The 15,554-nt window shown below is 37.3% G+C and overlaps 1 protein-coding gene across 1 annotated transcript in view; it reads right to left on the minus strand.

Moving 5' to 3' along the window:
- Positions 1-15,554, minus strand: part of PDE11A (phosphodiesterase 11A) — a 388,624-nt gene that overhangs the window by 141,971 nt on the left and 231,099 nt on the right. The gene's annotated exons all lie outside the window — the stretch shown is intronic.

The raw sequence follows: 15,554 nt of genomic DNA on the forward strand, positions 1-15,554 counted from the left end.
AGGAGTGTGCCAAATACTTAGTAGGCACTCAGTAAATATTTGATGCATCAAGGAATAAAAAATAAAATGATCTAAAAGAAAAGAATCTCTCCATTTCCCATATGCTTCGCTGCTTGTATTATTAGTGGCTTTAATTGTACCTTTTCCTCAATGAAATCATAATATGTCTTAGAGCATAAACTGAGCAGTGTAGGTAAGGTTGCCAGATTTAGCAAATGAAAATACAGGACACCCAATTAAATCTGAATTTCAAGTCAACAATTAATATTTGCAATATTTTGGACATACTTATACTAAAAATATTATTCGCTGTTGATCTGAAATTCAAATTTAACTGGGTGTCTTGTGTTTTTACCTCACAACCCTACTTCTGCTCTCTCCAAATAAAGAAGGCTGGAAACAAATATGGAAAACTCTAAGCTACATCCCAAAATATTCATATTCCCTCCCTCAATGCCACCCTACAACATCTCCCAGTGACTTTTTCTCCACAGTATTTTATCTGGCAAGCCTACCAAATGCCTCGAGTCTGAAATATTTTCAGCAATGCCAAGTAACCCCATTAATCTAAGATCTGTGACAAATCTATGGATGCCACTGAAGGTACTACGATACAAGTAATTCCTGATTACTTTCAGGATAGCCAATATTCAAAAGAGAATCATTATATATATATATACATATATATACACACACACACACACACACACAAAACAGTAATGATATATCACCATATGATATTATCACCATATGGCACAGCTAATGACTAAAAATCAGGCAAATTTGTATAGTTCAGAATAAAACAATAAATTAAAGAATTACATTTTTTAACTACTACTGTCAAACCCTCTTGGATAAGTTAAAACTTCCTCCATGATTCCAGGCTATATTAATTTTACAAGAATTTCCTAAGCTGTATATTTCATATGAAGGATCTAGGTATACCATCCATTTTTGAGTAATAATATCTTTGATCAAGTAAAAAAAGCTTTAATTGAATGCATCGTAATAGTTTTGGAGAAAGAAGTATCTGCAAATCTTAATTATATAAATACTTTCCCTGTGAGGAACATTGTTAGGTTATGAGAGTTTAGCCATAACATATACACTCCTAAATTTTTTTGACAACTAAATAAAACTTGTATAAAGCTTACATACAAAAGTAAACAGTTGATCCACAGAACACTTGACAAACATTAAACTTTCACAAGAAAATTTCTATCCAAAGATTTATCTTTTGTGTCTGTACGAATTTAGAAAATATTTTAAAGTAAAAACTAGTGACTCAGTTTTGTTGGTGAGCTCTAACTTGAGAAATCTTTATAGTTCCCAAAATAAATCACTATTTGCAAAATCTTAGAAACTTCAATTAACTTTTGGATTGAACTTGCTCCTAGCGAAACAAAACCAAAAAAAAAAAGAGAAAAAGTAAGATAAAACAATTATCAGACCCATGAAGGGCAGAGTAAAGAAGTCACGTTTTTGTGTCGAATTCCCACAGTGAAAAAGATAAGTAACTATCTTTCAAAAGAAAAGCAATGAGCAGAGCTACAAACTAGGACTGCTCTATCAAGCCTTGCCCTCTGCCGCACGCGCTCCGGGGCCAGAGCCCAGTGCTTGCCTTGCAATCCCAGGAACTGCCCCGGGTGGTGGAGGGCAAACCTCTCCATCTACAGTTTTGAATGCTAATTTATTGTGGATCTGGGCAGCCATTTGCTCCTGAAATGAGAAATGGACCATTACATCTCCTGGCCGAGAGGAGCAGGAACATAAAGAACCACTTACCAGGGAGGAGGAACACGGACCTTGCTGAGCACCTAGACTGGCTGTCTGGGGCAGAAAATGGCTGCATGAATATCTACTGACACGTTCGTGGCTCTGGTGGCAAAGCGGCACTTGGTGGCACTTGGAAACTAAACTGATATCAGAGTTAAGTTAAGCTGATCTGAAGTAAAATCCCAAATAATTTATATTGATGAGCTCCAAAGAAATAAAGAAGCTGTGCTATCAGCAGTAGGCCTCCAGCCAAGAATGGTGACAAACCACAAGGAATGAAAAGCTAATTTACTTGGAATGACCTGACAGAAGCGCCATCTAACCGAGTGAATAACCATACTCCAGGATTTCCTAACAAGGTGATGACAGGCTTCAAAGACACTGCAACTGAACAAATGTGTAGAAACTAGGAAAGCATCAGTTTCTACTGTCAAAATTTAAGAAACTGCCTGCCGTGTAATGGAATGAAATGTTCAAAAAGGTACTTCAGATAACTGCCTCTGCTGTGTGACCTATCATATCCTTCAAAATATATCTGTCATAAAAAATATTTTTAAAAATCTAAAAAAGACTCAAAGTTCTTGAATTTAAAGCAGAATAAAAGATATCTGCTGAATCTTGGGTAATAAAATAATCAATTATCTGAGTGACTTTAAGATCAGCTGCTTTTCAACTACTACATTCACGAAAGAAGGGTCACACTTGTAGTTCATATCAATGTATATTGACGGGGTGTTACTAGGTGTAAGCCATTGTGATAAACATTTCGGCCTTCTTTTTCCCATCCTGGTGAATAATTTTTATTTGAGGCCTCAGTTTTATTTAATTGCTAGCAGTTGTATGAAGCACCATTCTGAAAATGATTGTTGATGCTTAAGGAGGAGCTCAGCAGGAGGATGTGCCAGGATTGATTAATGACATCTTCCTCTGGCATTGGGAGGGAAAAGTGGTGGCATGTGTGCTACGTATTTGCAATCACTGGAAACATCAGAATATAAGACATGACCCTCTGGAGCAAACACATTCAGTCCTGGACCCTATTGATGAAAGAGATACAAAGATACATTTTGAGAAAATCAAAGGTGTCTAAATTTAAACAATTAGGGATATATCTAAAACATAGATGTAATTTTGATTTTTAATTTCATTTTGTATTAGGTGAAATTTGTACTGGTAATGAAACTATTAGCTCTGCAGCCAGCCTCTGGCCCTCTATGATATAAGAAACAGCGACCTTCTCAGGTAGGAAGTTAAAAGTCCTCCACTTGACTAGTAGGACAAATTAGTAGAGGGTATAAGAAACTCCAGTTATAAAAAAGTACCAAGTTCTTTTCGGGTCCGTCTTATTGGGCACTTAAAAAAGAATTTTTTTGGTTTTGAAAAAACAAGTTTGCTGTTTATATAGAAAGAAGAAGAAAATAAAAGTATCTACCAAATTGTGTTCATGGGGATGTGAGTAAAAGGAATTTTCCAAAGAGCTTGGTGTACTGAAATCTACCTTGATGACAATATCACCATAGAAGAAGCATAGACTTTGAGGTCAATGTGGCCTGCCCATCTTGGCTGGATTCTCTTTTAAGTAATCTTCTTGACAGAATAGACATGCGGTTTTTGCATTTGTTCTTTCAAAAGTATGGAGTCAACCTCCCCAGTGGTCTGAGAGAGCCCTCAACTTAGGATGAGGGATGCATTCATCAAGTATTCACCCAAAACAAAGATTTAACCTAATCATTCTATGTCATTGCCAGATTAAAATATTAACATTGGTAATCATGCTCCAAATTTCAATCTAATTTTGAAAAGCAAGCCCTTAAAATACTCTCAAAATTATAAATACTACCTATTGGCTAGGATATAATGACAACACTGTTATTCATTTGGTAGCCACCCAGACTATCTTTCAACCTTTGCCCATAGGTTGCTAAACATTGGTACCTGTGCACTTGCCAGAGGATAACGCACCTTATATTATATAAATCCTGAAAGTTAACAGGTACTCTGCAACTACATCCAAATTATTATCTGTGGCAGATTAAGAAAGTCACACAGGGGCCGGCCTCGTGGCCGAATGGTTAAGTTTGCGCGCTCTGCTTCAGTGGCCCAGGGTTTCACCGGTTTGGATCCTGGGCGTGGACATGGCACCCCTCATTAGACCATGCTGAGGTGGCATCCCACATGCTACAGTTAGAAGGACCCACACCTAAAATATACAACTATGTACTGGTGGGATTTGGGGAGAAAAAGAAGGAAAAAAAAAGAAAGTCACATTCTTTGACACTCTTCTCACGAGAGGTGGAGTCTATGTCCTTTCCTCTTGACTCTAGGTGGGGTTTGCGACTGCTTCACTAATAACATAATAAGTAATAGTAATTCTGTGCCAGTTGCACTGGGCCCAGACCTTAAGTGACTGGAAGCTTCTATTTCCTGGCCCTTGAAACTTTCTCTCTTGCAGCCCTGAACTGCCGTGTATAAGGTCTGTTTATTCTCTGAGGAGCTCCAGTCAAATGGAGAAGCTGAAGGATGAAACACCAAGTGCAAGAGGAGAGAGGCCAATGAGTACCATGGAGCCACACATGTGAGCGGGTGAAGAAGCAGTCTTGAAATGCAGCCTCCAGCCCCAACCACCCCAGCTGCTACCATGTGAATCAGAGATGAACCATCTATCTGAGCCCTTTTGGAATTCCTGACCCATAAGATTATGAGCACAATTGTTGTGTGTTTTAAGTCACTAAATTTTGGGATAGTTGGTTAAGAAGCAATAAATAAACAAAATATCAACCTTCAACTGGGATTTGCCATCCTGTGGTATCCACAGATTAATGTAACCCAACAAAGAACTTAAAATGTAAAAAGAGGTAATACAAGTCTGTTAGAATTCAATGATTGTGGCCATGGAGTGGTGCGTGTGATCTTAATGAAGACACTTGTATCATGACCTCATGCTCTCTATATCTAAAGGGGTCAGTAGTAGTACTTTTGCTTACGTGGATTAATTGCTGTATGGATTATCTACAGCAATTCTTAAGGCAGGCCTTTTCTTTTCATTACCAAGTTTTGTTTTCTTAACTTGTCACCACTTAGTACACCAACATTGGGAAGCAGTATAGCTTGGCAGTTGAACACAGGGGCTTTGGACTCAGACTGCCCGAGCTCATAAGCCTGGCTCCACTAGTCCTGTAACTATGGCCTAACTACTTAACCTATTTGAGGCTCAGTTTCCTCATCAGTAAAGGCAGGAAATGTCTGCATTTTCCACTCCTATTTCACTGGCCAGAGCAAGTCCTGTAGTTGCATTTAACTTCAAGGGAGTGCAAAAGTGTAACCCTACCACAGGCTCAGAAGGGAGAGAATCAAAAATATTTGGTGATAAGCTCTAATGGTTACCATAATTGATTAGGCAATCAAATAGCAAGGTGTGTTACCATTGTGTTTGAAATCAGAGCAAATGAGTCCAACATATGAACTCTAGTATATGAATTTTATGGTGTTTATTCAACTTTTGCCTATTTCCCAATTCTCTTCTATGTTTCAAAGAGTTGTGTTTGGTAGGCAGGATCTCCAAATAAGTGGGATTATACTATATGCTTATTAAATATTATTTATATTTAACATATATAGTATATGTAACATATGCTCATTAAATATTGTTGATTTAACTAAACACATTCTGATGCCAATAGAAGAAAATTATTATAAGTGAAGGATTATGATTGGCTTATTTCTGTCATATAACTTTCAAAAACTGCTTAGTTACTAGTTTCAATTGTTTCACTGTCCTTAGGGTGAAAGCAGCAGCCCGTTTCTTTTGAAAAAGTTGCATGTGGTAATAATTCTGCTAATTTTTAAAAGTTTTTAGTAGGCTCTCATAAAAGATCTCAGCCATTAACACTTACATTAACAAGGCTTTTTTGATTAATTCTTCATGTGATTCAACATGACTACATATGCATATTAGACTATAATTTATAACTGTTTCAAAATAAGTGTTCCTTTCCCACAATTGCATTGCTCTCCACATTATGTTTTAAAGGGAGGCTGTTTTTCTTAATCATGTAGCTTATTAAATGCATTAATGTTTCACAAATGCTTTTCTAATGAACTTGCTTATTTGTTTTTCTTGTTAATAGGAACAGAGGAGAACATAGTATTCTTTTGGACTAATTGAGCAACTTGGATTGGTTATTGCTATTTCTAAAACAGCTATAATATGTGCCAATGGTTTTTCAAATCTATAATTTATATATCTGGAACTATTAGTGTTTCACTTACTGCCATACTTCTAAGTAGCCCATTATTTCTATACCTCTCCCCTCATAGGTTTTGCATAATCAACAAGGCTACCATGGTTGATGATTTGAGAGAGATACATTGCTTTTTTGTATTGGTTATGCAGGAACACTATGGAGAACTACACGTGTGAAATAGTGTGGTTTTGCTGGGAGCTCCCTCTGGGATGAAAGGAGTAAGGAGGGACCAGGCCTAGTTTGGGCCACTGTCAAACTGGGGCCACAGGGGCGAAGGGTTGCCATGGAGGAAAAGAAAGTCCAAAAATAGGACTAAAAATAAGACATAGAGATCAGATTGGAGGAAGTAAGTCAGGGAACAGCATCAAGGCAGCTGGGGTGTCTAGATCATGATCCACTCATTCGAAACAGGGAGACCTGAACTTGAATCCTGGCTCTGCTTCTGGCTGTGCAATGCAAGCCACAAAACCAGTCTTGGCAAGTGTCTAAGCCTTTCTGAGCCCCAGTTTGCCCATTTGCCAAGTGGCAATAATATTGTCTACTCCATTCTGTCTGGGTGAAGGTTAAGTGAGATAGAACTTAATGTGGTGTCTGACACGTGGTAAACATTTAGTACATACAGCATTTTAAAAAGTACCAAAGAATAACATAACAAAAATAAGGAAGAATAAGAATGCAAATTAATGAAAGAAAAAAATTTAAACAAATAAGCCAGAACAAGTTACCATGGGGACTATGCTAAGTTACTCCAAACGTCCTGCTGTGTTTGAGAACTCTTGTCCAGGATCCCAGAGCACATTCCTTAGAGCATGGCAGTGGTGGTAAATCATTTGAGGGTGCATTTGATTTTGGAAAACCGACAAATGCCGTTTAACAGGAAATAAAAGAAAATGTGGTCAATTTTTTGTTAAAAAACAAAGCGTGACTATGAAGTACTGAGATTAATTTTCTCTCTACAGCTGCCAGAATGATCCCTCTAAAATGTCAAACTGATCATGTTCTTCTCCTGCTGAAAACCCTTCAATGATTCTTCACCACCTTTAGAATCAAGGTCCAATACCTTCCAGCAGCACAAGTGTCCTTGTCAGCTGGCCCCTGCTACCTCTCCAGCCTCACGCTCTGCTTCTTCCTCATGTGCCTTTCACTCTAGCTCTACTGAGAGGCCCTGAACAGCACGCCCCCTCATCCCTCCCTGCTTCTGTCCATGACTTCCTTCTTCCTAGAATGTTCCTGCCAGTTGTCTTTCAAAATTGTAGAGCTCACTGACACCTGTCACTCAGAAGTTACCTTCCGTATAAAGCAGTAATGACTGAACTCTCCGACTTAGATGCCCCTCCTCCATGCTTCTCAACCTTGTACCTGCCTCTCTTCTGGAACTCATCACCCTGGATGGCAACCACACTTTCAATTGTCTCTATCCTCTGCTAGATTGAAATTACTTAAAGTATTGTACTATGGCTTAAGAAATTTACATATTGTGTACTCCATGTTGTTTTGGCAAGGGTTAAGTAAGTTCTTGGCTTATAGTAGGTGGGCCATTCATTATGATTATTTATTTCTTACAAACTGCACAGTTTCTGTTAAAGTGTTTCAGGAATATTTAAATGATGATAAGATTATTAGAAGAAGTATATAGGCTCCCCAATTGACTATTTTTGCCACTTGTTCATATCCATAAGTTTGTGGTGGTTGTTAAGAAATTACCTTGCCAGATTCTGGTATAAAATGACATTTGATAAATAAAGTAGTAGTGGATTATGATCAAAGTGTAAAATAGATATCTATGAGTGTACACTGAGATAAATAAAGAATTGAACAAATAAATAAACAGGTAGAAGAGACAAATATCCTGAATAGAAGAATTCTAGATAATTTATGTAGCTACTTCTGCCTCAAGGAGGTCGAGCATAATGCCCCACTCCTTAGGTGTGGCTGTGCATAGTGACTTCCTTCCAAAGAGTACAAGTACGGAAAGCTGAGGGGAGAGTATCTTTACAGTGGGGAGACCCGACAACACCACCCCAGCCAGGTGCTGAAGGTAACACCAACAGGGATAAGTCATGCTGAAAGTGTGTACCCTTGATATGATGTGATGAAAATGACACTTTACCCTTTGTGGTCTTCCTCCCAAAACCCATAATCTCAGTCTAATCATGAGAAAAACATCAGAGAAATCCCAACAGAGGGACAGTCTAGAAAATACTTGACCAGTATTCCCCAAAATTATCACGATCATCTAAAAAAAAAAAAGCCTAAAAAATCTCAGCAAAGAGGAGCCTAAGGAGACATGATGACTAAATGTAATAGTGCATTCTAGATGGAATTCTGGAACAAAAAAAGCATATTAGGTAAAGACTAAGGGAATCTGAAGAAAATATGGACTTTAGTTAATAACAATGTAGCAGTATTAATTAATTATAAAAAATGCATCACACTAATGTAAGATGTTGATAATTGGGGAAACTGGGTGCAATGTACATGGGAACTCTCTGTACTATCTTTCCAATTTTTCTGTAAATGTAAAACTGCTCTAAAAAATAAATTTTATTTTAAAAAAGTAATCTGGCTGATTCTCAATGTTGGTTCTCCCACTTTCCACAAAATACCTAAATGAAACCCAGAAATTGTCACTAAAACTGACAAAGCACTACCAGATTCTGGGAAGAATTCTCACCAACTCTAAGGTAGGTGCAGCTGGACTGAGAAAAATAACTGGCAGCTGAATCATATCTCACCTCCCGAAATAAAGCTGTCCCTCCGGCCTCAAAGAAGACAGAGGGCACTGTTCCTGATGCAGTCCCTCTGGTCTGAGAGAAGATGGACAGGAGAGCACTGTTCCTTTCTCTACTGTCCGGGCTCTCACTCAGAGACCCGGGATTTGTACTAACCAGAAAATTAGCCAGTTGACCTTCTTCTGAATGGTAGCTGTTTTTGAAATATTAGCCGGCGTTTTGGCAGACAGAGTCACTGTAAATAAAGCACTGTGTGATGGGAGGGATGTTATAAGATAAATAACAGTTATTATTGACACTTTATGAACACTGCGAAGACTTTACTTGCATTATTTCATTTCATCCTCATAACAATCCCACAAGATTGGGAAGTGAGAAAAATGAAGCACAGAGAAGTTAAGTGACTTGCTGAGAAATATGCAGATAGAAAGTGGCAGAGCTAGAATTAAAATCCTAACAGGATAATTAGCCCTGAGCTAACATCAGCTGCCAATCCTCCTCTTTTTGCTGAGGAAGACTGGCCCTGAGCTAACATTTGTGCCCATCTTCCTGTATTTTATATGTGGGACGCCTGCCACAGCATGGCTTGCTAAGTGGTGCTAGGTCCACACCCAGGATCCTAATCGGTGAACCGCAGGCCACCAAAATGGAGTGCGAACTTAAGTGTTACGCCAGCAGGCAGGCCCCACACTTTTAATCATTTCACCCAACTTCATTAAAAAACTGTAGTAGCAGTGTATGCTGAAGATTGAGATTCTTATTGTACTTTAATTGTGATCTTTATTTGTACTTTACTGTACTTGATTCATTCAACAAATATTTTTTGCACGTCTACTGTGTGTCAGGTCCTGTGCTGGCACAGGACACACAATGGTGAAGCAGACACATAGACACACTCTTAGACCCAAGGTACCCAGAATCCACTGGATTGGGGGAAGAGTACAACATTTCAGCCCAGCAGAACTACACAGATCTGTGCCTACATACTGGATACTGAGAATCAGCTTGGGAACTAAGAACATCAGTTTGTTCTCCTTTTGTATAAAAGAGAGGATTTAATAGTAAGTAAGTGAACAGGGAGAGAGGCTCAAGGCCAATCGCGCTAGTTTGGTAAACACTGAAGTCCAAGGGGAAGGGAGCACCATCCTGAAAATTCAGAGAGAATGTATCTCTGATAATATTTCACACAAGGGCCTTTTTTTGTTAGTGTTGTCTGAGTAGATTACTCCTAGTGACCCTGTGCACAGCAGAGCAGAACTCTGCCCAGTCTTTTAGCACCATCCTCTCACCTTCCTGCACTATATCAGACAATGCTCTGCTGCTATTCACAGGGTTTTCAGGGCCAATTTTTCCAGAAGTGGGTGACCAGGTCCTTCTTCCTGGTCTGTCTTAGTCTGGAAGCTCTGCTGAAACCTGTCCACCCTGGGTGACCCTGCTGGTATGTGAAATACCGGCAGCATAGCTTTCAGCATCACAGCAACATGCAGCTGCCACAGTATGACAACTGACAGACGAGTGGTGTGGTTCCCTGACTGGGAAAGGAACCTGTGCTGTGGCAGTGAGAGACCTGAATATTAACTAGTAGACCATCAAGGCTGGCTTTCAGAAATCTTATGCTTGGTCTCTTCAATACGATACAAGAAGAAAGAGCCTCATTGAAACTAGAGCAGAAAACTGTATAGGTAAAATAGGTTTGGATGAAATTTTAAAAACAAACAAACAAAAGAATGAGGTAGCAAAGCTCAACTGTTACTTTCTCAAGGAGGGCTCTCCTGGGGGTATCCGCAACAGCCCCCTATTTCCATTTCACTCTTTATTAAAACACCCTGCTTTGTTTTCCTTATGACACATCATCATGAGTTTATCTTGCTAATTTATTTGTTTACTTATCTACTGCCTATCTTTTGCCACTAAAATATAAGGTCCATGAGAACAGGAATATTATTTGTTTATTCGTTGCTGAATCCTCAGTACCTAGAACAGTGTCTTCCACAAGGTTGAAGCTCGACAAATATTTATTCAGTAATCGAATACACAGCAAACAGTACGCAAATGGAGAAGGGTTAACATACGGAAAAATTCCAAGGGAACCCAGATTATAATAGCAGAATTTAAACCCACATCGGAGGAAATAAAGATATTTTTTAAAGTACAAGAGCTCAGGATCAACAAACCAATGGAAAAAAATAGACCAGAAATGGACTGACACTTATGCAGTCATTTGTTTTTCAACAAGGGGGCCAAAGTGATCCAATGGAGAAAGAAGAACTTTTCAATAAATGGTACATATAATAAAATGAATCTCAACTGCTACCATATACAAAAATTACGGAGATGGATCATAGAACTAAATGTAAAAGCTAAAACCATAAAGCTTTTATATGAAAACAGAGGAGAATATATTCTTGATTTGTGGGCAGGCAAAGGTTTCTTAAATCACAGAAAGCCATAAGTTTAAAATTAAAAGAAATGACAAATTAGACACCATCAAAACTAAAAAATCTGCTCATCAAAAGACATCATTAAGAAAATGAATAAGCAAGACGCAGATTTGGAGAAAATATTCACAATACATATATCTGACCAAGGACTGGTATCCAGGATATATAAAGAACTCCTATCACTCAATAAAAGGACAAGAAAGCCAATTAAAAGTGGGCAAAACATTTGGACAGTTCACAAAAGATAGACAAATGGCAAATAAGCAGATGAAAAAGTGTACAACATTATTAGTCATCAGGGAAATGAAAATCAAAACCACAATAAGATACCATTACATACTTAACAAAATGGCTAAAATCCAAAACAATGATGGCATCAAATATTGGTGAGACTGTGAAGCAACTAAAACTTTTGGAGTTACTTGGTAGGAAAGTACAATGGTACAATCTCACTGGAAAAAGAAATATCAGCAGTTTTTTATAAAACTAAACATATACTGGCCTTTGACTCAGTAATTCTAATACTAGATATTAGCTCAAGAGAAATAAAAGCATATGTTCACAAAAATAGCTGTACAAAAATGTTCACAGCATCTGTATTCAGAGGGCCCCAAACTGGAAACAGCCAATGTGTTGATCAAGAGGAAAATGGATAAGCAAACAGAATGTGGTATAATCCCACAATGGAATACTAATCAGCAATTAAAAGGAACAGACTTATGTACCCAACATGGATGACTCTCAAATGCATTATGCTGGTTGGAAGAAGCCTTACACAAAAGAGTACATACTGTATAACTTAATTTATATGAAATTCTAGAATGGGTAAAACTCATGTATGGTGGAAAAATCAGAACAGCGGTTGTCTCTAGGGGTGGTAGTGGGTGTCTCTGGGAAGTGGCATGGGGGAACTTTCTAAGGTGATGATATATCAAGATATAGTTCTTATTGAGAAATGACAGATTTGTTTAAACTAATAAGTTTTGAGGTGGATTGATAGGCAAGGTTAGATTACCAAAACAAAATCTATGTCTAAATAAGTATTATAAATACAGTTATATTAACACTGAAAAATATAAGCAGTACTTCTTGAAAAATGAACTGCATTGTGCAAATGTAACAATTTACTAATGATAATGTAATTAAAATCCTATAGTACATGGACAAAAGCTAGAAAACTGTGGGTAAGCACATACTCATTTTATTCTCATACATAGTGAGGAGTTAAAAGATACTGGTTCATTTTTGTCTTTATTAATTACAGAAATATTGATTGAAGAGCACTTTTGTAAAAAAAGTATGATAAATAAGTTCTACTTGGAGTAAAAAGGGAAAATACATCCATATAGTAAAACTCAGAAAAAGCAAAACATAAGAAAGTAAAAACTGAGAAAGAATACAATAACATGTAAAACCAAATCCCTCATTAAAAACAAAGATTGTCAGATTGAATTAAAAAATTAAATTCAACGTATGTAGTTTACAAGAAACATGCCTAAAACAAAATGACTCAGATGTAGTAAAAATAAAAGGCTGAGTAAGGAAATATCAGTTTAAATGTATAACCTTCAGAGAGGACTTGCTTGAAGCCCCAGTGGAGGTAACATCGCCTGTTAGGCCTACTTCACGTTCTAAGCTCTGGACAGGGACCAGGTCTGCTTTGCTCACTACTTTATCTTCAGTGCTCAGCACAGTGCTTAGAACATAAGAAGTATTCACTGAATGAATGTATTCTAAAAAATAAAGTAAGTAAAATAAAAGAGAAGCACAGATGACATTAATTTCAAACTAAGCAGATTTCAAGGTAAAAATGAAATCAAATAAACGTAACAGTAATTTTAAATCTGTAAAAGAAACAATTCTCATTCGTGAACCTGGTTTTGCAAATAATATGAATCAAAAGAGTTGAAAGCAAGAAAAATGAACAATTCAAAGAGAGATTGATGATGACAGACTAAAATACGTTCAACTCCCTTCCTGACAAAATACCATGAAATTACCAAAAAAAGGTAATATTTAATATATCCATATCAGCAGTGAAAGTAAAAAGAATTGGTCAGAAATTTCCACAGATAGGATGAAGATCTTAAAAGACTGTCACTACCTTTGTAAGAACAAGAAAAAAGAGATAAAATAAAATTCATACTTCATTTTAAAGCTGTCAGAGAGTGAGTGGTGGACACAGAGAAATCCCAGTGGACTAATTTACAGTCAGGAGAAGTCTTTTATAGATGAATAAAGAACAGGGACTGCTTTCACACCCGAAACCAATTACTTAAAGTGGGGGAGGGGTGAAGCTATCATCAGCAGAGTGACTGCTGAAAGGAAGAAGACTAGCCAAGTTTTTAGTGACAGTGTGGGCTGACATGACATACTGGTATCTGGAAGAGCCACAAATGCAAAAGCAAATCTCTCAGCTTGAAATTTCTCCCGCATGAGAAGTCTGCTGTGAAAGTAGTGGTGAATGCAGAGCTGGAAAACAGAAATCTTATATTCTTGCACATTAGTTAAGTTGTAGGCCCTGCTGGAGTTGAATCTGGAAGTGAAGTGAAATGAACTTAAGGTGCAACTCAAAGTCCTTCTAGCTCATATCCTGATGGTGACCAGTCACTCAGTGCAGCCTGGGTAGTTGCGGTTGGGTTGAAGGACAAAGGGAGAGCTCCACTATCTCTTTTGAAACTAGAAATGAACTGAAACTAATGAAAGTCCAGCCTATCTCCAGTTAAGCACTACAGATGGTTGAATTTGAATGATCAGCCCCTCATTCTAGCTGCCTGGTATAAAAATATCACATACTCTCTTATGAAAAGCAGCACACAAAAAAATATTATTTAGCTCACACAGTATCTAATAAAATTACCATCTACTTTTGCCCTATACAAGATGTTTGCGATGCAATAAATATTTATGAAGACATGCAAAGAAACAGAAAAATGTGACCCACAATCAAGCAAAGAAACAATCAACAGGGGCAGACTCACAGATGCCCCTGATGTTAGTATTAAAGACCAAGACTCTAGAATAACTTGTGAAGAATTGTATGTTAAAAATGTAGAAGAAAGCTAGACATAATCAATAACAGTTGGGAAGCTTCAGCAGAGAAATTAAAGCTTAAAAAAGACACATCAAAATGTCTAGATCCAAAACATACAATATTAATACAACAGAATATCAGAAATGGATGGACTTTATAGAAGACTAGACAGAAGAAAGAATCAGCAAACTCTAAGAAAGTTCAATAGAAGATCCCTAAACTAAAGCATGAAGGAAAAAAAGAATGAAAGAATGTCAGAGTCCTGTGGTCCAATATCGCAAGATTCAACATATATGCAACTGGTCCCAGAAAGAAAGAGAGAATAGGGAAAAATAAATATTTGAAGAGATATTAGCCAAATATTTTTTGAAATTAATGAAAGCTTTCTACCCTTTGATCCAAGAAATTCAGTGAACCCCAAGCAGAAGAAATATAAAGAAAAAAAGATACATTACATTTAGGGGAACCAAAAGAATGATGGCAAATTTTTCCTTAATAACAGTGAAAGCCAGAAGACAGTGACATCTTTTTCTTTCTTTCTTTTTTTTGGTGAGGAAGATTGGCCCTGAGCTAACATCTGTTGCCAATATTCCTCTTTTTGCTTGAGGAAGACTGTTGCTGAGCTAACATCTGTGCCAATCTTCCTCTATTTTATATGTGGAACACTGCCACAGCATGGCTTGATGAGTGGTGTGTAGGTCCACACTCGGGATCCAAACCTGTGAACCCTGGGCTGCCAAAGTGGAGCATGTGAACTTAACCATGACACTGGGCCGGCCCTGACAGTGATATCTTAAAAAGGCTGAAAGAAAGAAAAAATTATCAACCCAAATGTAAAGTGGTTAGCTCTAAGCAGTAGGTTACCACTGATTTTGATTTCTTCTAAATAATTTTTACATATTCTTTAACAATATACTTTATATAACTTAAAAACATTAAAAAAGAACAAGCAAGAAAAAAATAATATTATTATATATGGGTCATACTTATAGAAAAATCATAAGAAAACAATTTGACTAATATTTATCCTCATATCAGATATCTAAATGATTAGTACTGTGCTTTTACTAGTCTTTGTAAAATATTTATATCTGAAGATGAACTAACACAACAGAGATTTTAAGCACCAATAGCCCTTTTATAAAGAGATTAAAAGGAACAATCACATCTGTTGGAGATAGATCAGGAAACATTAATGGAAGAGATGTAATTTGAGGTTTGTCAGAAGGTACTTTAAGCAAATGGAGAAAAGATCCAGAGTGGAAATCTCAGGATATCTTTGAGAAACACAAACTAACAGAGATTTTATTCCTAGAGAAAAGAAATG

Source organism: Equus caballus, chromosome 18 (assembly GCF_041296265.1).
Source record: "Equus caballus isolate H_3958 breed thoroughbred chromosome 18, TB-T2T, whole genome shotgun sequence".
Taxonomy (NCBI): Eukaryota; Metazoa; Chordata; class Mammalia; order Perissodactyla; family Equidae; genus Equus; species Equus caballus.